This window comes from Nicotiana tabacum, chromosome 3 (assembly GCF_000715075.1).
Source record: "Nicotiana tabacum cultivar K326 chromosome 3, ASM71507v2, whole genome shotgun sequence".
Taxonomy (NCBI): domain Eukaryota; kingdom Viridiplantae; phylum Streptophyta; class Magnoliopsida; order Solanales; family Solanaceae; genus Nicotiana; species Nicotiana tabacum.
In genome coordinates this window covers 13714769-13742672 of record NC_134082.1, presented here as the reverse complement: position 1 = coordinate 13742672, position 27904 = coordinate 13714769, and the positions used below count along the sequence as shown (strand labels likewise).

General features: G+C 40.6%; 1 long non-coding RNA gene across 6 annotated transcripts in view; it reads right to left on the bottom strand.

Moving 5' to 3' along the window:
* Window positions 1–250: 250 nt before the first annotated feature.
* Window positions 251–27904, bottom strand: part of LOC107820172 (uncharacterized) — a 50386-nt gene continuing 22732 nt past the window's right edge. Inside the window, exons 4-6 of one of the 6 annotated variants that reach the window (XR_012707393.1) lie at window positions 3871–4071; window positions 3658–3750; window positions 251–2679 (exon numbers count right to left, since the gene is read on the bottom strand). This is a non-coding gene — a long non-coding RNA (uncharacterized LOC107820172). Of the gene's footprint in view, window positions 4072–26740; window positions 27330–27904 lie in introns of those variants that run through there. The other 5 variants (XR_012707396.1, XR_012707392.1, XR_012707397.1 and 2 more) reach the window with 5 other exon arrangements.

Here is a 27904-nt window from a genome sequence, read left to right as displayed (position 1 = left end):
TCACTGCCTCGCGTCCTGATGAACAACCCATTAACGACCATCGTCTTCTTGACGCACCTCACTGAATGCACACGCACAAACGCACAACCCCACAAAGATATTTGGTTTTCAATGGAGTTCGATGGAGGTCGAGTCGCATGAGATCCGTCCGAAGTTTCCGTCGAGGTCCGTTCGCAGTTCGTCGAGTTTTCGGCGAGACGTTCCAATAGAGACCTTGTCCGTGGTTTTGACGTTTCATTCCCGAGTTTGCTATTGAGGTCCAGTTCTCTATCTTTTTACCTTGATATTTATCATCTATTGGAATGAAAATGGCATGGAATTCCTATGAACTGTTTGTGTGTTATTTTTTGTTGAATTGCTTTTGACTATACCATGGATATTATTACCTATTAGAATTGTTGTTCCATATTTGTTTGATCTTGGATAACTTCATTGTTATTTTGTTTACTTTGTTTTTCGTTCGAATTTTGTCTTATAAGATATGTTCCACAAAAAATGGGTACATGAAAGAAATAAGTTGTTGGATTTAGATTATAGCTTAACTCTTAGTCTTCATGATTTAATTATTAGTTTAATTCTATAATGGGTGCTTTACAATAGTCACAAAGTTTGAGAAGAATAACGAACACCTAGTATACTTTTAGGCGCTTTTAATTTATTATCGTGATTACGGGTACGGTTCCCGTGACGCAGTTGTGATGCTTAATTTCTAAATTCGAGGGTGCATTTCATGTGATCCGACTTCAATTTTGAACAGGGTTAAATAAAGCGTGTCGTGAACCACAGGTGCTATGGTTTGAGATGTTTTAAATAACCTTAAATTTTTCCCGAAATATTAAAAGCTATTAAAATAATAACACCCTTTTTGCTTTAACTTTTGCTTTAACTTTTGCTTTCCCTTTAAGCTTTAACTTTTGCTTTTGGCTTTAGCTTTAGTTTAAACATATGTACAGCATGTGCCTATTATTATTTGAAGTATTTTTAAGTTTGTTGTCAGACGAGTCTCGCCAAAAAAAAATGCACAAACTGCGGAGCTCTCATAAATTTATATATTAAAAATACTTAGAATACGGGATGAGCCGTCTAGCAAACTTCATGGCTTTCCCCAAAGATAATAACGCGTTAGACTCTTTAGGCGCGATTTTAATTAAATTACATTCTTAAATTCGGGTGCGCATTTATGTGACCCAAATCCAAATCTCAACGGAGTCGGAATGTATTAACAACCACAGGTGCATTGATTGCGACGTGGTTCGAGATGCATTTTCACGACATTGCAATTCTATTAGAAAATAATAATATAAGCGGTTTAAACTTAATAAAAGCACACAAGTTATAACATGTATTAAAATCAGATATTTAGCCATTATAACAATTTAAGCGACCGTGCTAGAACCACGTGATCTGTGGGTGCCTAACACCTTCCCTCGGGTCAACAGAATTCCTTACTTAGAATTTCTAGTTCGCAGACTTCATTTGGAAAGTCGAAAATTTCCTCGATTTGGGATTCAAGATAAACCGGTGACTTGGGACACCAAAAGCCAAGCCTTTCCCAAGTGGCGACTCTGAAATAAATAAATAATCTCATTTTCGATTAATGTCACTTAAAATGGAAAAACTCCCTCACGCATTTATCCTTCGGGGTAGGTGCGCAAAAAGGAGGTGTGACAGCAACAATCGGCAAATAATAGCTGGAGTGGAGAAGGCAATGACTATAGGTGTTGAGGCAGTAGCTAAACATGCTATTTATATCACTGTTGATCAGCCCACTACGGGTGCACAAACAACTCTTTTTAAGGATGAAAGCGAGAAGGTTATGCATAAGGAAGATACACAAGGAGCTACTGAAAAGCCAACAGCTCCTATAGCTAGTACTGTGCAATAGGCAGGTGTGGAAGAAAGAGCTGGACATGTGCGTTCTTCTAGCAAATCTGGACATGTTGTTGATGCTTCAGGCAAGTCTGTTAAAACTCACTTGGAGAAAGTAGCTGCACAAAATGAAAGTAGGAAGGCTGGATAGTGGTGAGGAAGAATACATCACCAAGCGCGAAGAAAAACCAATAAAATTCGACTGTTTCAGCAGGTCGACAAAATGCTCCAATGATAGTAGTTAATCGAGCTCATACACTGTTATAGCACCCATCACTTTAAATTCAGGATTAATTAAAAAATGCAGATTTTTAGCTGTACAGTCTAAAATTTAGAAGCATCAATTATAGGATTGCGAGGATTCTAACCTTGATTGTTGCTACCAAGAGATGGTCGGTGAATTAGCTGAATAGCTGTTACTTGTGTTGAGGAAGCTTCACCTAATGGACGAGAATACAACGTTGCTATAAATATTAGCATCAATTGGTAATCCAGAACGTTGAAGTTTTGCTATGGTATTTTCTACAATTTCTTGTCTCATCATTGTTTTTTGTTCCTCATATTTTTCCTTCTGTTCCTCAATTTTTTCCTCTAATCTTATCATCCTCTCTTCCATCTTTTGCATGTGATCATTTGTTGCATTTGAAGAGGGTTCAAAATATTCCAGTTTCCCTTTCAAAGAGGTTTTTGTAACCCCTGCACATACAATCTCAAACGACCCGAATGTTCAAGTCCCATGATTGATGCAAATGCATTAGTTGACTCATCACCATTTTCACTTTGTTGCGTTTCAATATTCTCCATTTCAGCCTATGATACAAATAAAAAAAAGAATTCTAATAAAGAAAAAGTCAATATGAACATATTTTTCATCCTAACAAAATAGAAACAGAAAGAATTCGCACAATTTTTCTAGTTGTATCTTCATTCAATTCCTTGTATGTTCGATCGAGTTTTCTTTTTCTTGTAGCCATAAAGATATCCTTAAGTGATAGTTAGGGGTGTTCATGGTTCGGTTTGGATCAGTTTTCTCTAAAAAGAAACCAAACCAAGTAACTCGATTTTTCAAATATTAGAACCAAACCAAACCAATTAAGTCATTTTTTTCTTGATTCGGTTTATGCCGATTTTTCGGTTTTCTCGGTTATTTGTCAGTTTTTTCTTAAATTTAAGACATACACTATCAAACACATATTTCGGCGACCACATTTTCAACGTAACACTATCAAATCAATTGCTCTTTGAGAAATCTATTATTTACCAAGATATATTGATGATAATTGAATCAAATAGTGATGAATAATTTAAGGACTCAATTAAAAATATATTATTTTTAATATGAAATAGATTCTTACACTTAACAAAAGAAAACTACCAATCAAACTAGAATGTAAAGGTAAAGACCTGTACTAAAAATGCAAACGATTAACATTTACTATAAAAGTTTTGAAACTTTGTATAAAAGTATACATATATATAGGTGTAATAATAAATTTAAAATAGCTACTCCTATATTCGGTTTTTTTTTTATTAAAACCAAAACCAAACCAAATTTGATCAGTTTTTAAATTTCAAAACAAAAATTAAACCAAACCAAAAAGTATCGGTTTTTTTGTCGATTTGGTTTGGCTTTCGGTTTGGTTTGAGTTTTCTGATTTTTATAAACACCCCTAGTGATAGTGGATCAGAAGTTTCTTTCTCTTTTTCTTGGACACATTAAAAGTAGTATAAAATACCTTCTTAAAAATGATAACAAGTTCATATTTGGTGATAAATAAGAGCAGATACCAAATCATTGCGGACTATAGCAAAGTTTTTTTTGCCAGTAGTGTGTGGATCTTCTAACTTTTTCTGATTCTCAATATTAGTTGTTGACATTTTCTGCAAGTAAAATAATAAATTTCAATTTGAAACTGTCATAGAAAGAAAAGAATTGTTTTTCCTTCATGAATATTTCTTGACAAAAGTTAACATAAATAAAACTATTTCTCAAAAACATACCTGGTGTTTATCAGAGATTCAATATTTGAGAAGTTCCTTAAATTGATATGCTGGAATATTTTCAGGCTTTTTTCCATTCGAATTTCGTCATTATGATATGCTTCAAAGTGATCTCTTTTCAATTGACTCTTATACCTTCTCCAAGCCTTGAATTGCTTGCAAAGTCCACTTTTTCGCAATATCAGAAATATTATATTTTTCCTACAAATTGTTTTAATGGGGTAGTGCAAAAATATTAAGCACGTTCAACCAAAAATAAAATTGAGAACTGAGAACCTTTGTATGTTCCCACAAATTATCTTTTGTGTTAATTTTCCTCCAATCAAATATATCAAGAGGAGAAAAGGTCAAATTCCTTGTCAATGTACCGAGGAAGCTGCCAAACTCCATGTGTTATCGGAGGGTCCAATTTCTCATTATCAAAGCACCTCAGAAGACCATCTCGACATCTCGAAGCTACAAGGTTATGATCAAGTCTCGTACCTCGAGGCTCGTCGACACTTAGTCTTAGGGTAATGTTTACCACGGTCACTGTAGAAATGGGGATTTCCCAAGGCACGCGGCTAGGACTGACAGAACCTAGCGAGCTACTCTAAGACCCGAGTCAGGATGTCATCTAGTGGTCATATCTCCATGTATTTGTTATTAATGTTTGTTGTACTATGATGAGATTCCCATCCTATATAAAGGGGATCCCTATCACTTTGTAAGGGTTGGTCACTTCAGTTGCTCCAACTGCTTCATAAGAAATATAGAAGAACACTCTCTTTTCTCTCTCATACTCTCTCTTGATATTATTGCTTTCATTTATTGTCTTCATACTTGTTCTTTATTTATTGCTTATTATTGGCCATAAAGAGCCTCCATTGATTTCATTATAACCGTTAGTCACATAGCTGTTGCCTTCGATAATTCATAATCGAGCTTCGGGATCGATATCGAGGCCCAGAGTTGGCAAGCCCGAGGCCTCGAGTAACCAACCCATCAGTTTTATTATAGCTCTATCGTTAACTTTATTTCGTCTCTAAATCTCATATACTTAGCATCAACTGCTTAACAAACTAACATAATAATAGATCACGTATTTTTAGAGCCCCATCTACAAATTTAATTGTTATTACCATTTTTACGGTAAACAGTTTGGCGCACACCGTGGGGATAAATATAATAGTGATTATTTTCTTGCTGGTTTCGTCACACAGCGCAAGTTATCTTTCACACCTGTTCTTGTCCAAGATCTTCGATTTTAGATCAATATGTCTAACTCAGTAAATGGAGGCAAAAACAACAATCTCGAGGACCACAGGGAGAACGGTGTGGATGTTCCGGGTGTTGGTGTGCCACCACAAAACCCTGGGAATACACCAGAGCCAGTCCCTGTAAACACAATCTCACGCGACGCCCAACGGGTCGATATAAGCTCGCATACCGACAGAAGCATACGTCAAGGAGATCAACAAGAAGTCCAGAAAAACCCAACTAGGGAAGAATGTGAGGTTAGCCTTCATATTATTTGTGAGCACGTGATTTTTGTTTTGCGCGACAAGCACTCCAAAAGAAACAAAAATAATAGCAATTGGTCTTGTTGTACAATTTTTGGATTTTTACGTGGCATTTCGTTAGTTATTTGTGATTTTGTCCATTTTTATTTTTTATCAAACAAAATACAAAAAATGTGTGTGTCATGTGTAGTTGAACCATAGTCCGGTTATTAAAAGGAAAATCACGAAATATGCATATTTTGTCCTATTTGTCGCCTTGGTGATTTTACCTATTTTTAATATTTTTGATACGTGTATAAATAATTGTATTAAGTGTTTAATTAATGGGGTTTAATTTTGTTTAATTAGGTTTTGTTTTAAAATGAAAAAATAAAAGAAAAAGAGTGCAAAATTGGCCTGAAATCAAGTTTGGGCCTGTTCCCATTTAAAATCTGAGGCCCAAATCGAGCCCAAAAGGCGTGATTGCCCCGGTCCAGACCAGCTGACCTCAGGAGCGTCCAAACGACGTAGTTCTGATCTGGTCTGATCTAGGCCGTTGATCTCAGAATGATCAACGGCCAAAATCACATCCCCCGTACCCACGTATAGATCCGACCCATTCAACCTTGGTCCAACCCAGCCCCGTGCACTTGAAACGACACCGTTTCCCTTTAGTAGATAGATCACAGCCATTGATCATCAGCAATCCAACGGCTGAGATCAATCCACCCATCCCATATATAAACTTTCCTATCATACCCTGCCCCCTATCCAAGACCCCCTGCCTTCGTCCTCATCTTTTCCAACAGACCCAAACCCCGGAACCCTAGCCGCCCCCTTTCCCTTCACCATTAATCCCGGCGGCATGGACGCCGGTCACCCCCACCTTAACACCATAGATGCACCTCACCATCCTGAACCCAAATCCACCAACCACTTAGCTCGAATCCCCTCCCACCTTCTCGAATCTTCATTTGAAGATTCGAGTCGGACCTCGACTTACACCGATTTACCCCAGCTTCACACCAGATAGTCCCCGGACCTCCCTCGTGACCAAATCATGCTTGGTTTGGTCTGAATCTAACCGTGGAAACCCAAATCCTAAATCTGCCATCTAGGAACCCTAGAAACCCCGAGCCTGGTCTGTGTCCGTTTGAGCCAAGTTGATTAGGGTCTAATGGACCTTAATCGAAGTGTTCTCAGTTGAGAACACATCGATTAAAGTCCGTTTAAACCCAAGAAAGGTCTGTTCAAATCCGAGCTAAGGCTTTCTGATTTTTCAGGGGCTTTAAGGTAAGTGTATTTTTCTTTTTCTTTATTCAGTACATGTGTTGTTTAAAGGTCTGTTCGTATGGCCAAATATTTTGTTTAATTTGTGTCTTTGAATTTTTATCAACTGTTGTTGTCCACCTTGCCTGGACCCCTCTGTTTGATCGAGTCTGTCTTTCATTTACTGATAATGTGTGTATGTGTAAGCTGTACAATCAAACGAATTTGAAATGGTTTGTTTAATTAGTTCCCAGGGTCATTTCTGTATTGACAGTACAATCTGAACCCCTTGTTCGATACTGCTCGATTCCAATCATTGGTTTCAATTGTATATATTATGATTAGTATAGTCGAGTCGATATACGTTGCCAATTAGTTTGGCTTTGAAGGATATCAATCTGATTCATATTGTGGATTTTCTGTTGAAGTGTGTTTGAATCCAATTAGGAACTGAGTGTAATTGTTTCTCAGTTGTTCAATTCAGAAACCTTTGAGGATGTTGTTTATAGTTGCAGTTCAAACTTTGGTCGAATTGGTGGCATGTGCACTTGTGCACAACATGTGCATAAAGGCCCTTTTTTAAGATTAAAATAGTTTGACAGCATATGCTGTCAGATTATATTCTTGCTGCCCATGTCTGCTTTTAGTTTAATAAGCTGATTAAAAGGGTTGTCAGGGAAACTCATGGGAGGATTTCATATTGTAAAATGTTGAGTGGAAAAACAGCAAGAAAGGAGGGGGTTCTGATGTGTTTAACAGACTAAAAGGGGCTGATGTTAGGCTATAAAGAGGGGAGAACTTCCATCAGAAAAAAAGGAAAAAGAAAGAGAACTGATTCAGATTTTGGAGACTGGATTTTAGAAAACATAGATACAGAGAGAGATAAATTCAGAAAAGAGAGAAAAAGGCATATAGACAGAAGGGGATTGATTGTTAGATACATATAGATACATATTGAGAGAGGATATATACAGGATAGAGAGAGGGCAAGAGATAGAAAACACAGACAGACAAAATTAGGAACTGCATTTTCCATTATTGTCATGATTTCACTGGTCTTGACCTGTTTGTTCAATACTGATTTCTTCCAAATCCCAACTGAATTTACTGGTTGTTTATTGGTTTGCTCTGGGATTTGGTCTAGTTGGGATCTAGATTCTACTCCAATTGTTCTGCTGTTATTTGTTGCTACTGTTGCTGCTCGTCACTATTTACTTGTGATCACTACTGTCCCTTTGAGTTTGTCGCTGACCTGTTGCTTCCATTTTCCTCTTTGCATTTCAGCATCCAGGTACACCTTTTGAATCTCATATTTGATGTAACAATAGCAATGAGTTGAAATGAAGACGCAAAGAATTTTCAGTCCTTCAGTATTGCACCTATAGTCTTATAAAGTGTTAATAAATTCGCGCAAATCTTTAGATTGCAAACTCCATAGGAAGATACAGCAGGTAGTTTTGTATTCAATTGAAAACTGGGTCTGTTTAACTGTCTTAACTTACAATGGTTTACCTTGTTGTAATTATATGTGTGATATGATTACGCAATTCGTGGAATGCATGAGTAACCGGTATACGCACATAAGTCATTCTCAGTTATATCTTACATGTATAAAATGGATTGCTATTAACCTGGAAAGATGTAACATTGGTTTCAAACTGTGCAATTTAACTCCGTTACACACAAATTTCATTAGGCAGTTTTGAATTCAATTAGTGGCAGCTTTTCTGATAAATAGCCGACTTCATTAATCAAGTCCAAACAAGCTAGTTTTAAATTCAAACTTGAAGGTCGTTTAATGTAAGTTTAGTATATGTTATTAGTTTGCTTGCAATCTCCCTTAGCAAATTAATAAGCGTATTCACTCGTTGAAGACAAGGCATGAGATAACTCTCACCTCATAAACAACCAATCAGGTAATTAAACAAAATTCGGATTCGGCGAACATAGTAGAGATTTAGTATGCAGTCGTTTAAACAAGCAAATTTGGTATCTTCTTTCTTTTATTTTTTAGAGACAAACATAATAGAAATGTAGTCACTTTAGGATATCCTTTAAAAATAATGAGACGAGCCTCGTCAAATAAAGATACACATTGCGGGGCCCTCAATAATCAATCATAATAAATACTTAGAATTTGGGATGAGCTGTCTAGTGAATTTTCCTGCCTTTTCCAAAAATAATAACGCGTTAGGCTCTTAGGCTCGACTTAATCAAATTATATTCTTAAACTCGGGTGCACATTGATGTGACCCAAATCCAAATCTCAACGGAGTCAAGATGTGTTGACAACCACGGGTGCATTGATTGCGACGTGGTTCGAGATGCATTTTCACGACATTGCAATTCTATAAAAACAAATGATAATAATAAAAGCGGTTTTTAAAACATAATAAAGCACATAAGTCACAACATGTATTTAAATCAGATATTTAGCCATTATAACAATTTAAGCGACCGTGCTAGAACCACGGGATTCGAGGGTGCCTAACACCTTCCCTCGGGTCAACAGAATTCCTTACTTAGAATTTCTGGTTCGCAGACTTCATTTGGAAAAGTCGAAAATTTCCTCGATTTGGGATTCAAGATAAACCGGTGACTTGGGACACCAAAAGCCAAACCTTTCCCAAGTGGCGACTCTGAATTAAAATAAATAATCCCATTTCGAATATTGTCACTTAAATTGGAAAAACTCCCCTCGCACATTTTTACCCTTCGGGGCGGGGCGCGCAAAAAGGAGGTGTGACAGCTCTGGTGACTCCGCTGGGGAAAAGTTCACCCAGAACCACTGGTTCAGGGTTGAAGAATTCAAGCTTAGAATAATTGTTATATTTAGCTTTATTATTTGATATTTATTACGTGTTTTGACATAAACGTGCTAAACGTTGTCTTTTACCGCTTTGATATTATCTGAAATGTATATAAACTGTGCCGAACCCTTCTCTCTTCACCTTCGGGGAGAAGCTCGATGGTCGAGGCTCCCTATTCTGTTAGTGTCAATACCTGAAATAAGAAATAGGACGGATAAGTTACGAAGTCGGACGACCTTTTGGTTCCCGGTAAGTTGCCCCTCCTCGATTCGAGTTGTCCGCTCGGGTACACAATCTAGAACATCTACCCAGATTATAAACCTAGTATAACGAAACCTCATGCCGGATCCCTAGTAGGAACGCTTATCTACATCATGTTGCATTTGACATAGGGGACTCAACACAGGGGTTGGGTCCGTCTAGGACAGGCAACCTGGAATGAAAAGGCCATCCTGCTGCATCCCGTTTGTTTTGCGCATCTATTTGCTTCAGATCTGCATGTTGACCGGTTTTCGAAAATATTTCAAAAAAAAAGAATAGCAGGGTAGGGAGATAATTACTTATTCTTTTGGAAAAAAAACCAATGTCCAAGTAATGTCAAAACTTCACCGGAATTTTCTTTAAAAAAATATATAAAAAAAAATGAAAACAAAGCTTGTCTTTCAGTTTGACTATTCCTTTTAATCACTTTCAAAATCCAAAATATATATAAATAAAAAAAATAAATAAAATTTATTTTTTCATTTGTTGTACCTCTTTAAAAGATTTTCGAAAAAAAAATGAAAAAAAGGGAAGTTTAAAATGTATAAGTATTTTCTTGGTCTCTTTTCAAAAAATAAATAATAAAATAAAATAAAAAAAACATATAACAAAATTCCAGAAAAAAAATAGTTATTCTTCTTTTCTTTAAAGGATTTTATTTTTGTTTCCCCTATTTTGATCCGACCGAACTACGCCGGTTTGATTCTCACACGGTGTGAGATACGTAGGCAACTCTCATCGGGTCCAACCTCCCATTTTGCAAAAAATAAATCTTTTTAAAAAAAAGATCTAGATAATTTTAATTTTTGAGTCTAATAAAGGTTTTTTTTATAATCACCCTAAATAAATGTGCAGGATGAGCATGATACAAAACGAACCTTTTTCAATAATGACCAAGATCCCTTTTGAGTTGCGATTATGGTGGAACGACTTAGGCAAGGAGGGGCAAGACAAAGTAAGGAAATATCTGAAAAATCTCCCGGATTTACTAGACATTCAGCCTCGGGGCGATATTATCAGATCATTGGTCACTTACTGGGATTCGGCGCACAATGTATTTCATTTCTCAGACTTCGAGCTCACCCCGACTTTGGAAGAAATAGCGGGATACATTGGGGGTGATGAAGCTCCGTTAAGGTTCAAATACTTGATTGCACCTAGGGCCGTCACGGTACACCGGTTTCTGGATTTCCTGAAAATACCCCGAACATTTCACCATCCAGATCTTGCCAAAGGTTTCTGCAGTCTCCACCTCATGTATGCTAGATACGGTCACGAGGGCGGGTTCAATAAGCCGGATTTCAAACTGTGTAGTAAAGGCAACCGACAAAAGTGGGACGAACACAGGCTGTTAGCTTTTATGACAGCCTTCTTGGGTCTTATAGTGTTCCCAAGGAAGGACGGAAACATCGATCTAAAAATAACCGGGGTCGTCAATACTTTGCTTACCCAAGATAAAAGTACTCTGGCGCCTATGATTATGGCTGACATTTTCCGGGCTCTCACTGCTTGTCGAGCCAGGGGCGACTTTTTCGAAGGATGTAACCTACTGTTGCAAATATGGATGACCGATCATTTATGCCACCGCTCCCCGCTCTTGGGTTACGGTTCGCCCGAAAAAACTTGTATTGGAGAATTCTACACAAGAATCAAAGGGTTCAATTTACCTGAGGGAGTCACATCATGGACTTCATTTCTCCGAACTCTCACTGCTAGCCAAATCCAGTGGACACTCGGATGGTCACCTATTGAGGAAATCATATACATGCTGGCAACCAGGCCCCACTTTCTGTTGATGGGACTTAAAAGCATCCAACCCTATGCACCATATCGGGTTTTGAGGCAACTTGGGAGATATCAAGTGGTGCCGAAAGATGAATATCTGAGTACCCAAGTGATTGAAATTAGCCCGGACGGTCGTTTCCCCGAAGAAGAAGTTCGCCAAATCTGGAGTGAGTGCCAACATCTGACAGCAAGCACTTGTGTGATGGATATAGCAAAAGGGGAAGTTGCCCCAGGGTATCACGCTTGGTTCAGAGGCGACCTGTCTTGCGAAAGACCAGCTAAGAGACCGCATCTCAAAGATTTTGTAGAATCGTCCCAAGGGCAATGGAACTGGTTAGCAAATGAAAAGGGGTATCGGGCAGAGATCGGTGATTTGAAGCTACAAATTGACAGTCTGAAATTCAATAACAGCATACAAATCGCGGCGGATCGAAGCGAAAATAATAAATTGATCCAAGAGAATGAAGAACTTAAGGCCCAAATCCAAAAATTGAGATTGTCTCTTGATGAACAGCCCAGAAGTCGATCAGACCAGTAGTTGATTAAGGGTTTAAAAAGAGAAGCCATGGAATGGCGAGATGGTTTAGAAGAATCTGAAAAGGTCATGGCAAAGCTCAAGGCACAGTGGGGAACAAGAGTAGAGAAGCATCGCCGATACTTGAACCAATTGAAACGCGACCACGAGAAAACTATTGCCAAAATGAACAGAGAGATGGCTATACTTGAGATCAAAGCAGTTAATCAGGCCAAGGATTTCCAAATTGAGAGCAGATACTGGTACGACTTGTTAGCCCAGATGAAGTTAGAAGTACGTCGACTGAAGAATCAGCATATACAGGATTCTCAGGTATTCAAGATGTGTAGCGATCAGATAAAACGCCTACTCATAGAGAAGAAGCAAACCAGAGATAGGATCAAGGCCATTGCCCATGCCATCACCAGACGATGTCTACGATGTGAAAACATGACCAGCGTTACCGTCCTCTCGGCAGTGATGGGTTATGTCAAGCAGACCATGCATGAGCTGGAGCAGCTTGAGAGGGATCTCACACCCAAGACCGCGGCGAGGCCGAATGATGCCCCGCGGGCACCAATTTTCAAAACCATAATGTACTCATAAGTCGAGTCTGTATCTTAGCATCTTCTGCCTGTTTTTCCCATCAGTTTGTTTTAGTCTATTTGAGTCTAGGTTTATTTTCAAAGTTTGCTCTTTCTTTTGCAAAATGTAGTTTGTAATAGACCGTTTCAACAATAAAAGGTGTGCTTCTTTTACGCTCATTTGTGTTTTTGAACTACGTAATGATCTGATTCACGTGGCATCGTGATACGTAGGCAATCCTCATCGGATCCGGTCGCGGTTTAACCAAAGAGAAAAATTGAAAAAAAAGGAAAGCCTAAAAGAATGCCGGAATGACATATGCTTTCGTCGCAAACATGTAGGAATCCATTTAACTGTATAGGTGCATCATGCCCCAACGTGAGATTGCCTATCCGTTATTTGATTCGAATTAACCGTTCGTTTGTCGTTGAGTTCCTTCCAGGTTTTTGGAAAGGTGGTTGGTTTGGTGAAAGTCTGGCCTCGCACTCATATTTCACGAGATCGAAAGGGAGTGTTCAATTACCTATTGTTAAGACAGGAGGCAGTGCTCACACTTACTTCACAAGGTCAAAAGGAAGTGTAGAAATGTCTTCAAAGATTCCGTTGCCAACAATCCCTGTTTCCGGGGAAAGTTCTATCTCGGCCATCCTCACGCCCGAATCCGCAACTGCGGAGGAAAATAGAATCTTGCGGCTCCGCATGCTGGAAATGCTTGATGACTGGAATAATGGAAAAGAGCCACCAAGCATCGTCCCTGGATTCCCTGAGTTATTCTCCAGGACAAGCGGGACTTCTAATGTCCCCATAAGCTATCCTGCTACCCCGTTCGGATACCCAGCCATTTCAGCCTTCTCTGCTGGATCGCCCTCTGAGTCTCATCCCCGAGTGTCACCGACGGATGTAAACACAAATATCTTTACTGCACCACCTTGCCCGATCACGGCACAACCTGCTGCATACAAGCCGACTTTTGACTCGTCCTCGTTTACATTCCAAGCCCCATCTTTCTCAATGGAACCAACTAGGTTCGCCACCAGCACTAATCCTCCACAGCCTCAGTGCGAGCTTGCACCTGGGCAGGATCAGAACCCCAGAATTGCTGAACAAAATGAGATGGCCAAAAGAATGAGAAGCCTTGAACAGAGTTTGAAGAACATGCAAGGTTTGAATGGACAGAAAAGCGTCTTTTACGCCGACTTATGCATGTTCCCTCACGTGCACCTACCAGTGGGTTTCAAGACCCCAAAGTTTGAGAAGTACGACGGGCACGGTGACCCCATTTCTCACCTCAAGAAATATTGCAACCAATTAAGGGGAGCCGGTGGAAAAGAGGAATTGCTAATGGCATATTTCGAGGAAAGTCTGGTAGGAATAGCCTCGGAATGGTACATGGACCAGGACATGTCCCGATGGCATGTCTGGGATGATCTCGCTAGAGATTTTGTTAGACAATTCCAGTATAACATCGACATTGCACCAGATCGAAATTCTCTGTCGAACTTGAAGAAGAAACCTTCAGAAAGCTTCAGAGAGTATGCTATTAAGTGGCGCGAGCAGGCGTCGAGGGTGAAGCCTCCCATGGATGAGGTGGAAATGGTCACTACTTTTCTCCAGGCTTAAGAGTCTGACTATTTCCAAAACATGATGTCAGCCATGGGAAAGCCGTTCGCAGAAGCAATTAAGATTGGAGAGATGGTGGAGAATGGGCTAAAAACGGGTAGGATTTTGAGTCAAGCAGCCATAAGGGCAACCTTCCAAGCCGTCCAAAGCGGGTCTGGAGGAATGACAAGAGGGAAGAAAAAGGAGGAAACGACTATGGCAGCATCAGAAGCAAGGGAATATCGTAACCCCAGGCCCCGTTTTCCAGAAAGGACTCCACAACACTACTACCCCCACCAAAACATGACATATGCTCCTCAACCATACATGGTTATGAACACCCAGCCTTATGTCCATCCGCCACAACAAGCCAACTGAGGCCAAGCTCCACCTCCCAGAAATCAGCCTCCATACCGCAACCACTATAACCCACAGCCTTCGCAAAATAACTTCCGTCCTCAGGAACCACCTAGAAGGCGGACTTTCACGCCTATCGGTGAGCCATACTCTACTTTGTTCCCGAAACTAGTCCAGTTGGGTTTCCTGCAGCCAGTCCCTCAGACAAGGCACAACCCGGCATCACCTTCTTACAAAGCCGGTGTCAGATGCGCCTATCATTCAGGGGCCGAGGGGCACGATACAAATGACTGCTGGTCATTGAGAAGAGTGGTCAAGAATTTAATAGAGCAAGGGAAAATAGTGCTAAGGGACGAGGAGGTCCCAAATGTGACTAACAATCCATTACATGCTCACAATAATGGGCCGCTGATCGGAATGATTTGCGAAGACAAAGAATTTGACCCTGCTTTCAAAGCTATAATTGCCATTGTTGACGCAGGGAAAAGGCCTGAAACAGCCCAGAAACTAGAAAAAGGGGAAAAGGCCAATACTGTAAAGTGCGAGCCCGAAGAGAAGGTGGAGAAGAAGGCGGTGCCTGTGAAGAATGGAGTTCTTTACATCCCACGAGGTCGAGCAGAGAAGCCGCAGAGCTTCGAGGTCAAACGGGCAAAACCTATGTACGTGCCAAAGGGGGCCTATGTGGTCCGGGGGACGATTCAACCACCTCGGCTGAATGAGCCAGTGGTTATCGGACGCGTGCCACAAAAGCCGATGACAAACCTGTCCACAGTACCGTGGAACTATCAGAGGACGTTGGTAACATACAAAGGTAAATAAGTCACGGGAGAACTTCCGGAAAATACTTTCATTGGAAGGTATTCAAACACCCAAGAGCTGAACAACGCCACACGGAGACGCTTCCCACCAAAGAAGCCTGTAAGCGTTGAAGAAGTGGAATTTTTCTTCCAACGAATGAAAATGCCAGACTACGAAGTAGTAGATCAACTGCGCAAGTGCCCTGAGCAAGTGTCCATGCTATCTCTGCTAATGAGGTCAACCGATCATCAAAAGATCTTACTCAAGACCCTGAACGAAGCATACATACCAGTTGAAACCTCAGTTGAACAACTGGAACGGATGACGGAGAGGTTCTTTGCCATCAACCAAGTCTCTTTCAGCAAGAACGATTTACCCCCAGAGGGAGCGGCACACAACAAAGCCTTGCATCTAACAGTTAAATGCGAAGGCTACTACGTCAAGCGGGTATGTTGGATGGGGGTTCAGGTGTTGACATTTGTCCGCTCTCCACGCTACAGAGAATGGAAATTGGGACCGGAAGAATCCGCCCCAATAATGTCTGCGTGAGGGCTTTTGACGGCATCAAGAGAGACACCCTTGGGGAAATAGATTTGATTTTGACCATAGGGCCAGTAGAGTTTGAGGTAACTTTCCAAGTGCTTGACATGGATACGTCCTACAATTTCCTCCTTGGCAGACCTTGGATTCATGCGGCAGGAGCTGTGCCTTCCACTCTTCATCAGATGGTGAAGTTTGAGTACGAAGACCGAGAGATCGTGGTCCATGGAGAAGACGAGCATGCTATTTATCGGGACCCATCCATCCCATATCTTGAACCAAGAGAAGAGAGCGAACACACGGTCTATCAAGCTTTCGAGATTGTGTTAGCAGAGCAGCATGAAGAGGGAAAACCTTGCCCCCAACCTTTCTTGTCTAACGCCTCGGTTATGGTGGCTAAAGAGATGATCCGGCACGGATTCAGGCCAGGGAAAGGGCTCGGATGGACATTACAGGGAATAACGGAACCCATCACCCTGCCTTCCGCCAAAAAACTTTTTGGGATAGGTTTCCAACCCACCCCGGAAGATGAAGAATGGGCAAAGAAGAAGAAGAATGGGGGGTGGAAACTGCCTCGGCCCCTGCCAGATTTATATAAAACCTTCGTCAGACCGAGATATATCGAAGAAGAAGACAATGAGGTCTTCACGGCTGAGGAAATCGAGGAGATATGTGGGGCAATGAGAGAAATGCTCTACGAGGCTCACATGGTTCAACCAGGAAAAGGGACCAGCACCGCCGAAATACTATATATGGGGCAAAACGCCAAACTCCGAAACTGGGAGGCCACGCCATTCTCGACTAGGCGGAAGTCCGGGTAGACCTGTCCTGCCACCTTTCTTGCATCCCAAGTTATCTCCAGGATATAACTTGGATGTTTTCTTCTTTTAATTGTTGTTTCGAATTCCTGAGTTTGTAAACATTGTTGTCTTCCAAATTTCAAGAAGAAAAATGAAAAAAAATCATCGTTGTTTTTCCATTTTTCCTTTGTTCTGATTTTGTTATTTTTTCCTTTATCTTTTTCTTTCAGTTATAATAATGCGGCTTTAAATATGACATGCTTGCGGACTTCACGCCCAGATCACAATGAGCTATTTAACTGTGAAATAATGAACCCAGAACCAGAATATGATGAAGAAGAGGCTTTTAGGAAAATAAACCGAGAGTTGGAACATTTTGAGAACAAACCTAAGCCAAATCTGAATGACACTGAACCGGTTAATTTAGGAACTCCTGAAGAAATCCGGGAGACCAAAAAATGCATTCACACGGACAAGAAAATGCGAGACGCGATAATTCAACTTCTTTTTGAATTTAAAGATGTGTTTGCTTGGTCATACGATGACATGCCGGGATTAGGTGTTGATCTAGTGGTTCATAAATTGCCAATTCACCCTGATTGTCCTCCAGTTCAACAAAAGCAACGAAAGTTCAAAACTGAGGTTAGTGACAAGATTAAAGAGGAGATCACCAAACAACTGAAAATGGGAGTGATTCGGGTAGTCCAGTATACAACATGGTTGGCAAATGTGGTTCCAGTACCGAAAAAAGACGGGAAAACTCGGGTATGTGTAGATTACCGAGATTTGAATAGAGCAAGTCCCAAAGACAATTTCCCACTGCCCAACATCCACATCCTCGTTGATAATTGTGCCAAACACGAGATACAGTCTTTCGTAGATTGTTACGCTGGATATCATCAGGTATTGATGGATGAAGAAGACGCCGAGAAAACTGCCTTCACCACGCCTTGGGGCACCTACTGTTATCGAGTCATGCCATTTGGTCTGAAGAATGTTGGGGCTACTTACATGAGGGCCATGACTGCCATTTTTCATGACATGATGCATCAAGAAATAGAGGTGTACGTGGACGACGTGATAGTCAAGTCCAAGACGCAGGATAATCACATCCAAGACTTGAGGAAATTCTTCGAGAGACTGAGGAAGTATGACTTGAAGCTGAACCCAGCCAAATTTGCTTTCGGAGTTCCATCGGGCAAGATTTTGGGCTTCATAGTGAGCAGGAGAGGTATAGAATTAGATCCAACAAAGATAAAATCTATCAGGGATCTACCTCCCCCAAGAACGAAGAAAGACGTGATGAGTTTGTTGGGCAGATTAAACTATATCAGTCGATTTATTGCCCAGCTGACAAGCACGTGTGAGCCCATATTTAAGCTATTGAGGAAAGATGCAGCGATCAAATGGACGGCTGAATGTCAGGAAGCTTTTGACAAAGTCAAAGAATATCTTTCAAACCCCCCTAGTTTTGGTCCCGCTAGAGCCAGGGAGACCATTGTTCTTGTATCTGACAGTCTTGGAAAACTCTTTCGGTTGCATCCTCGGGCAACATGACATAACCGGAAAGAAGGAGCAAGCAATCTACTACTTGAGCAAGAAGTTCACCGGCTACGAGGCCAAGTATACTCTGTTGGAAAGAACGTGTTGCGCTTTAACGTGGGTGGCTCAGAAACTGAGACATTATCTCCAAGCTCACACTACTTTCCTCATAAGCAGGTTGGATCCTTTGAAGTATATATTTCAGAAACCAATGCCTACTGGAAGACTGGCCAAGTGGCAAATCTTGCTTACTGAATTCGACATAGTCTATGTCACTCGCACAGCAATGAAAGCCCAGGCTCTAGCAGATCATTTGACCGAAAATCCAGTCGATGAGGAATACCATCCATTGAATACCTATTTTCCAGATGAAGAAATAAACACCGTAGAAGTGGTCTCGGAGGATGCTCATGTTTGGAAGATGTTCTTTGATGGAGCCGTGAATGCCAAAGGTGTAGGGATCGGGGCAATTCTGATTTCGCCTTCCGGTCAGCATTATCCAGCCACAGCTAGACTGCGTTTCTTTTGCACAAACAATACAGCTGAGTATGAAGCCTGCATCATGGGCATGCATATGGCGATCGATCAGGATGTCGAAGACTTACTGATCATGGGAGATTCTGACTTGATTATCCGGCAAGCCCAAGGTGAATGGGAAACTCGGGATGTCAAGCTTATCCCTTACCGACAGCACGTGGAGGATCTCGGCAAGCGTTTTAAATCAATAGAGTTCAGGTATATCCCACAATGTCACAATGAACTAGCAGATGCACTTGCTACTTTAGCTTCGATGCTACCCTACCCAGGCAACGCCCATGTCGATCCCTTAGAAATCCAAATCAGAGAGAGACACGGTTACTGTAACGTAATCGAGACAGGATCGTGCATACAGCCATGGTACCATGATATCAAGAGGTTCCTGAAGACGCAAGAATACCCCGAGCATGCTACTGGAGATCAAAAGAGAACCATTAGGCGGCATGCAAGTGGTTTCTTTCTGAGCGGTGAATTGTTGTACAAGAGGACCCCGAACCTCAATCTACTAAGATGTGTCGACGCCGAGGAGGCAAGAAAGATCATGCACGAAGTACACGCAGGTGTGTGCGGACCTCACATGAACGGGTATGTCTTGGCAAAGAAAATCCTTCGAGCAGGTTATTACTGGATGACCATGGAAAAGGACTGCTTCGGCTTTGTTCGGAAGTGTCATCAGTGTCAGGTGCACGGTGATTTGATTCATGCACCTCCCACGGAATTGCATCCCATGTCTGCACCTTGGCCGTTTGTTGCTTGGGGCATGGACGTCATTGGTCCGATCGAGCCGAAGGCCTCAAATGGACATAGATTTATACTGGTTGCCATTGACTACTTCACAAAATGGGTAGAAGCTGTCACTCTCAAGTCGGTCACCAAAAAAGCTGTAGTGGATTTTGTACATTCGAATCTTATCTGTCGCTTCGGTATCCCTGCAACTATCATCACAGATAACGCAACGAACCTGAATAGTCACTTGATGGGAGATGTGTGCGAGCAGTTCAAAATAATGCATAGGAATTCTACTCCTTATCGGCCCAAGGCCAATGGCGCTGTAGAAGCAGCAAACAAGAACATCAAGAAAATTCTGAGAAAAACGATCCAGAGTTCCCGACAGTGGCATGAGCAGTTACCATTTGCATTGTTGGGGTATCGCACTACGGTATGCATGTCAGTAGGAGCAACTCCTTATCTTTTGGTTTATGGGACCGAGGCCGTGATACCAGTGGAAGTAGAAATCCCTTCGCTTCGAACCATTGTTGAAGCAGAAATCGAGGACAGCGAATGGGTTAAGACTCGATTGGAGCAGTTGACTTTGATTGATGAGAAACGAATGGTCGCGGTTTGTCACGGACAGTTGTACCAACGAAGAATGGCCCGTGCTTACAACAAGAAAGTCCGACCCAGGAATTTCGAAGTAGGTCAACTGGTACTGAGGCGCATTATGCCACATCACCAAGAAGCAAAAGGGAAATTTGCCCCAAACTGGAAAGGCCCATACATCATCAGGAAGATATTGCCGAGAGGAGCATTGTACCTAGGTGACATTGAAGGAAATGATCCCGAAACAACAGTGAATGCGGACGCAGTCAAAAGATACTATGTCTGAGTGACGCCCCAGCGGTCCTGACACATTTGAAATGCTGAAGGTTTTATTCCCACTATCAACTCTCTCTACAAACCTTTGAGCCGGTTACAAAAAAAAAACAAACAAAACAAAACATTGATCGAGGCTTGAACTACGTCTGACTTGATTCCGAAAGGATACGTAGGCAGCCTCTCCCTGAGGTTCAGTCACACCACCAATAAAATCCCATTTACCCTGAAATTGAAACCGGGGCACGTCAAACAGTTTAAAAGTAGTAGTATCATCTACCTCTCTTTACCAAGCATAACCCTTCAGATCAATTACCAAAGGTAGCAGGAAGCCAAGAAGCGTCACGAATGGAGACCGACACACTCTAAATTGAGAGAAATAAAATGAGAGAGTCTCGACGGTGAAAACCTATGGGCACCGCGAGGCGACGGGAGTAGAGAAACCAAAATGAGAGAGCTTGTCTAGTAAAAAACTCGCAAAGAGTACTATCAAGCGACGACAGGAAGAGAAATGAGAGAGGTCGACTAGCGAAAACCCGCAAAGGGCGTTGTTGGCCGAAAGGATGACTCCACCTCAAGAGATTTTGGCATGTCCCACCGTTTTGAAAACGCAGATCCATTTTGGTTCAGGGGGAAATGCAAGTTCATTGAAGGTCAGGCGTCCAGCCCAAAAAGCATGTCATATCCATTTAAAGTCAGCATTGTTTCCCTCAGATAAGTCTTTCGTGTCCCGAAAAGGACACTTCTTTTCTGAAATTTGCTTTCTCCGTGTCTTTACTTTATTTTTCCTTTAAATCCCTTTCATTTTTAACCCCAAGTCCCAGATATACTGGAAAGGATAGGTGGCAGGTTTGGTTTCACAAAATTCCGTCTCATGAAGGAAAATACCTCGTTTCAATGGTACATCTGTCCAAACCTGATGGATAATAATGTTGACTGCATTTGGAGTAAAGTCACAAAAAGAAAAAAGAGAAGAGAAATTTTTCTCCAGCATGGCCTACCCCAACAAATCAACGGCAAGTCCGCCTTGTACAAATCCCCATAGGGCTTTACTTTTGTACAAATCCACACAAAGAATCCACTTTGTAAATATTCCCCAAAGAGTCTGCCCCAGCGAAATCCCCACAGACTTTTCCCTCTTGTGCAGATCCCCACAGGGTCTCCCTTTGGTTAAATAAAAAAAAAAGATTTCCCCAACAAGTCCCCAGCAAGTCCCTTTGTAAAGATTTCCCAGCGAGCTTACCCCAACAAATCCTGGAAAGCCCGTTTTGAAACAAATCCCCAGCAAGTCCCTTTTGTACAAATCCCCACAGAGCTTCCCCTTGTACAAATCCCCACAGAGTCTCCTAATTAAAATCCCCGTTGAAATCCCTGTTTGAATCCAATCAATGGCAAGACTTCGCAACAGAAATAAGGACGCAACAAAGCAACTGGAACAATCAAGGTCACCGAACCAACGGCTATTTCCGAGCTAACAATTGTTCTTTGTTTGAGAAGTTTGAAAAAGGTATAATCCAAGACAACCGTGTAAGAAGCAGGTGTCACCCAAAGAAGAAGGTACATGAGTACAAGAAACAGTTCGATAATAAGGAATCCACTCGAAAGTTAAGTTTCCATGAAATTCTCTTTTGCATTTTACTAAAACAAGAAAATTCAAAAAAAAAAGGTGTCAGTTAGTATCCTCGAACCCTTTTCTTTCAATCAGGATTAGGGTTTTAAACCCTAAACTGAACTCTTTCCTTTAGTCAGCATTAGGGTTTTAAACCCTGAATTGAACTCTTTCCTTCAGTCAGCATTAGGGTTTTAAACCCTAAACTGAACTCTTTCCCTTAGTCAGCATTAGGGTTTTAAACCCTAAACTGAACTCTTTCCTTCAGTCAACATTAGGGTTTTAAACCCTAAACTGAACTTTTCCATTCAGTCAGCATTAGGGTTTTAAACCCTAAACTGAATTTTTCCATTCAGTCAGCATTAGGGTTTTAAACCCTAAACTGAACTTTTTCCTTTAGTCAGCATTAGGGTTTTAAACCCTAAATTAAACACTCTTTCCTTTAGTCAGCATTAGGGTTTTAAACCTTAAACTGAACTCTTTTCCTTTAGTCAGCATTAGGGTTTTAAACCCTAAACTGAACTTTTTTCCATTCAGTCAGCATTAGGGTTTTAAACCCTAAACTGAACTTTTTTCCTTTAGTCAGCATTAGGGTTTTAAACCCTAAACTGAACTCTTTCCTTTAGTCAGCATTAGGGTTTTAAACCCTAAACTGAACTCTTTCCTTTAGTCAGCATTAGGGTTTTAAACCCTAAACTGAACTCTTTCCTTTAGTCAGCATTAGGGTTTTAAACCCTAAACTGAACTTTTCCTTTAGTCAACATTAGGGTTTTAAAACCCTAAACTGAACTCTTCCCTTTAGTCAGCATTAGGGTTTTAAACCCTAAACTGAACTCTTTTCCTTTAGTCAGCATTAGGGTTTTAAACCCTAAACTGAACTTTTCCTTCAGTCAGCATTAGGGTTTTAAACCCTAAACTGAACTCTTTTCCTTTAGTCAGCATTAGGGTTTTAAACCCTAAACTGAACTCTTTTCCTTTAGTCAGCATTAGGGTTTTAAACCCTAAACTAAACTTTTCCTTCAGTCAGCATTAGGGTTTTAAACCCTAAACTAAACTTTTCCTTCAGTCAGCATTAGGGTTTTAAACCCTAAACTGAACTCTTTTCATTTAGTCAGCATTAGGGTTTTAAACCTAAACTAAACTCTTTTCCTTTAGTTAGCATTAGGGTTTTTAACCCTAAACTGAACTCTTTTCCTTTAGTCAGCATTAGGGTTTTAAACCCTAAACTGAACTCTTTTCCTTTAGTCAGCATTAGGGTTTTAAACCCTAAACTGAACTCTTTCCTTTAGTCAGCATTAGGGTTTTAAACCCTAAACTGAACTCTTTCCTTTAGTCAGCATTAGGGTTTTAAACCCTAAACTGAACTCTTTCCTTTAGTCAGCATTAGGGTTTTAAACCCTAAACTAAACTTTTCCTTCAGTCAGCATTAGGATTTTAAACCCTAAACTGAACTCTTTTCCTTTAGTCAGCATTAAGGTTTTAAACCCTAAACTGAACTCTTTTTCTTAGTCAGCGTTAGGGTTTTAAACCCTAAACTGAACTTTTTCCTTCAGTCAGCATTAGGGTTTTAAACCCTAAACTAAACTTTTCCCTTTAGTCAGCATTAGGGTTTTAAACCCGAAACTGAACTTTTCTCTTTAATCAGGATTAGGGTTTAAACCCTAAACTGAACTCTTCCCTTTAGTCAGCATTAGGGTTTTAAACCCTAAACTGAACTTTTCTCTTTAATCAGGATTAGGGTTTTAAACCCTAAACTGAGCTTTTCCTTAGTCAGTATTAGGGCTTCAACCCTAAAACTGAACTTCTGTCCATTCAGTCAGCATTAGGGCCCCAACCCTAAACTGAACTTTTTCCCAGTTGGTCAGCATTAGGGTTTCAACTCTAAACTGAGCTTCTCCCCAGCTAGTCAGCATTAGGGCTCCAACCCTGAACTGAACTATTTCCATTCCGCCAGCCTTAGGGCTCCAACCCTAAACTGAATATTCTTACCTTGTGGCAATATCGTTGATCCAATCCCGGAGTTGGCATCTTGGAAACTGGAATTTTCCAATTCATTCATCAATTCTATGAACTTTCTGGCAAATAACTCACGAAATTTTCCTAGTGAAACTGGGGCAGAAAATTTCGTTCGTTTGTTTTCCCCTGCAGGTCTGACCTCGAGGCGCATGGATCAAGAAGACCCACGAGATGAGCCTCAACCCAGAATGAAGAAAAAATAGAAGATGTTCCGAGATGTTTGAAAAAACGAAGGGCGGATCGCTCCAAGTTTCGATCAAGGCCCCGAGTTCTACCACTCCCGTCTCACTCAGTGTCGCAGAAATAAACAGACACTTATAACTTGCAAGCATCAAAATTCGTATCGAAGTCTACAAGCAAAATCAGCTAAGACCCGAGATCAAGTTGCAAAAGAATCATAGATAGGAATCTTGTAATTAGCAAGTGACAAGCATAAGTATTTGGTTCAGTTTCAATTTTTCTTTGGTTGTAATAAGGCGGTCAGTAAAGCAACAGTGACAACAGCAACAGCAGTAACAGCAAGCATTGCAATCCCATGGTAGTCTCAGCTGCCAAAATTTCCCGAACTACATTGACCTGATTCCTGTTTAGCCCAGGATATGTAGGAAATCTTTGAAGCGAAGATTCGGTCAAATCTTTCAAAAAAAAAATGTTTCACACGGAGTTTTCCGATAGGCAAAAATCGCTCATATCCTCTCACTTTATCTTTGCACGAAAACCCTTCGTGTTTCCGAACAAAGAGGGGCAGCTGTGAGTACGTGATTTTTGTTTTGCGCGACAATCACTCCAAAAGAAACAAAAATAATAGCAATTGGTCTTGCTGTACAATTTTTGGATTTTTACGTGGCATTTCGTTAGGTATTTGTGATTTTGTCCATTTTTATTTTTTATCAAACAAAATACAAAAAATGTGTGTGTCATGTGTAGTTGAACCATAGTCCGGTTATTAAAAGGAAAATCACAAAATATGCATGTTTTGTCCTATTTGTCGCCTTGGTGATTTTACCTATTTTTAATATTTTTGATACGTTTGTAAATAATTGTATTAAGTGTCTAATTAATGGAATTTAATTTTGTTTAATTAGGTTTTGTTTTAAAATGAAAAAATAAAAGAAAAAGAGTGCAAAATTGGCCTGAAATCAAGTTTGGGCTTGTTCCCATTTAAAATCTGAGGCCCAAATCGAGCCCAAAATGCGTGATTGCCCCGGTCCAGACCAGCTGACCTTAGGAGCATCCAAACGACGTAGTTCTGATCTGGTCTGATCTGGGCCGCTGATCTCAGAATGATCAACGGCCAAAATCACATCTCCCGTACCCACGTATAGATCCGACCCGTTCAACCTTGGTCTAACCCAGCCCCGTGCACTTGAAACGACACCGTTTCCCTTTAGTAGATAGATCACAGCCATTGATCATCAGCAATCCAACGGCTGAGATCAATCCACCCATCCCATATATAAACTTTCCTATCATACCCTGCCCCCTATCCAAGACCCCTGCCTTCGTCCTCATCCCCTTTCCCCACGAAACCTTAGGAACCCTAGCCGCCCCCTTTCCCTTCACCATTAATCCCGACGGCATGGACGCCGGTCACCCCCACCTTAACACCATAGATGCACCTCACCATCCTGAACCCAAATCCACCAACCACTTAGCTCGAATCCCCTCCCACCTTCTCGAATCTTCATTTGAAGATTCGAGTCGGACCTCGACTTACACCAATTTACCCCAGCTTCACACCAGACAGTCCCCGGGCCTCCCTCGTGACCAAACCATGCTTGGTTTGGTCCGAATCTAACCGTGGAAACCCAAATCCTAAATCTGCCATCTAGGAACCCTAGAAACCCCGAGCCTGGTCTGTGTCCGTTTGAGCCAAGTTGATTAGGGTCTAATGGACCTTAATCGAAGTGTTCTCAGTTGAGAACACTTCGATTAAAGTCTGTTTAACCCCAAGAAATGTCTGTTCAAATCCGAGCTAAGGCTTTCTGATTTTTCAGGGGCTTTAAGGTAAGTGTGTTTTTCTTTTTCTTTATTCAGTACATGTGTTGTTTAAAGGTCTGTTCGTATGGCCAAATGTTTTGTTTAATTTGTGTCTTTGAATTTTTATCAACTGTTGTTGTCCACCTTGCCTGGACCCCTCTGTTTGATCGAGTCTTTCTTTCATTTACTGATAATGTGTATATGTGTAAGCTGTACAATCAAACGAATTTGAAATGGTTCGTTTAATTAGTTCCCAGGGTCATTTCTGTATTGACAATACAATTTGAACCCCTTGTTCGATACTGCTCGATTCCAATCATTGGTTTCAATTGTATATATTACGATTAGTATGGTCGAGTCGATATACGTCGCCAATTAGTTTGGCTTTGAAGGATATCAATCTGATTCATATTGTGGATTTTCTGTTGAAGTGTGTTTGAATCCAATTAGGAACTGAGTGTAATTGTTTCTCAGTTGTTCAATTCAGAAACCTTTGAGGATGTTGTTTATAGTTGCAGTTCAAACTTTGGTCTGAATTGGTGGCATGTGCACTTGTGCACAACATGTGCATAAAGGCCCTTTTTTAAGATTAAAATAGTTTGACAGCATATGCTGTCAGATTATATTCTTGCTGCCCATGTCTGCTTTTAGTTTAATAAGCTGATTAAAAGGGTTATCAGGGAATCTCATGGGAGGATTTCATATTGTAAAATGTTGAGTGGAAAAATAGCAAGAAAGGAGGGGGTTCTGATGTGTTTAACAGACTAAAAGGGGCTAATGTTAGGCTATAAAGAGGGGAGAACTTTCATCAGAAAAAAAGGAAAAAGAAAGAGAACTGATTCAGATTTTGGAGACTGGATTTTAGAAAACATAGATACAGAGAGAGATAAATTCAGAAAAGAGAGAAAAAGGCATATAGACAGAAGGGGATTGATTGTTAGATACATGTAGATACATATTGAGAGAGGATATATACAGGATAGAGAGAGGGCAAGATATAGAAAACACAGACAGACAAAATTAGGAACTGCATTTTCCATTGTTGTCTTGATTTCACTGGTCTTGACCTGTTTGTTCAATACTGATTTCTTCCAAATCCCAACTGAATTTACTGGTTGTTTATTGGTTTGCTCTGGGATTTGGTCTAGTTGGGATCTTGATTCTACTCCAATTGTTCTGCTGTTATTTGTTGCTACTGCTACTGCTCGTCACTGTTTACTTGTGATCACTATTGTCCCTTTGAGTTTGTCGCTGACCTGTTGCTTCCATTTTCCTCTTTGCATTTCAGCATCCAAGTACACCTTTTGAATCTCATATTTGATGTACCAATAGCAAGGAGTTGAAATGAAGACGCAAAGAATTTTCAGTCCTTCAGTATTGCACCTATTGTCTTATAAAGTGTTAATAAATTCGCGCAAATCTTTAGATTGCAAACTCCATAGGAAGATACAGCAGGTAGTTTTGTATTCAATTGAAAACTGGGTCTGTTTAACTGTCTTAACTTACAATGGTTTACCTTGTTGTAATTATATGTGTGATGTGATTACGCAATTCATGGAATGCATGAGTAACCGGTATACGCACATAAGTCATTCTCAGTTATATCTTACATGTATAAAATGGATTGCTATTAACCTGGACAGATGTAACATTGGTTTCAAACTGTGCAATTTAACTCCGTTACACACAAATTTCATTAGGCAGTTTTGAATTCAATTAGTGGCAGCTTTTCTGATAAATAGCCGACTTCATTAATCAAGCCCAAACAAGCTAGTTTTAAATTCAAACTTGAAGGTCGTTTAATGTAAGTTTAGTATATGTTATTAGTTTGCTTGCAATCTCCCTTAGCAAATTAACAAGCGTATTCACTCGTTGAATACAAGGCATGAGATAACTCTCACCTCATAAACAACCAATCAGGTAATTAAACAAAATTCGGATTCGGCGAACATAGTAGA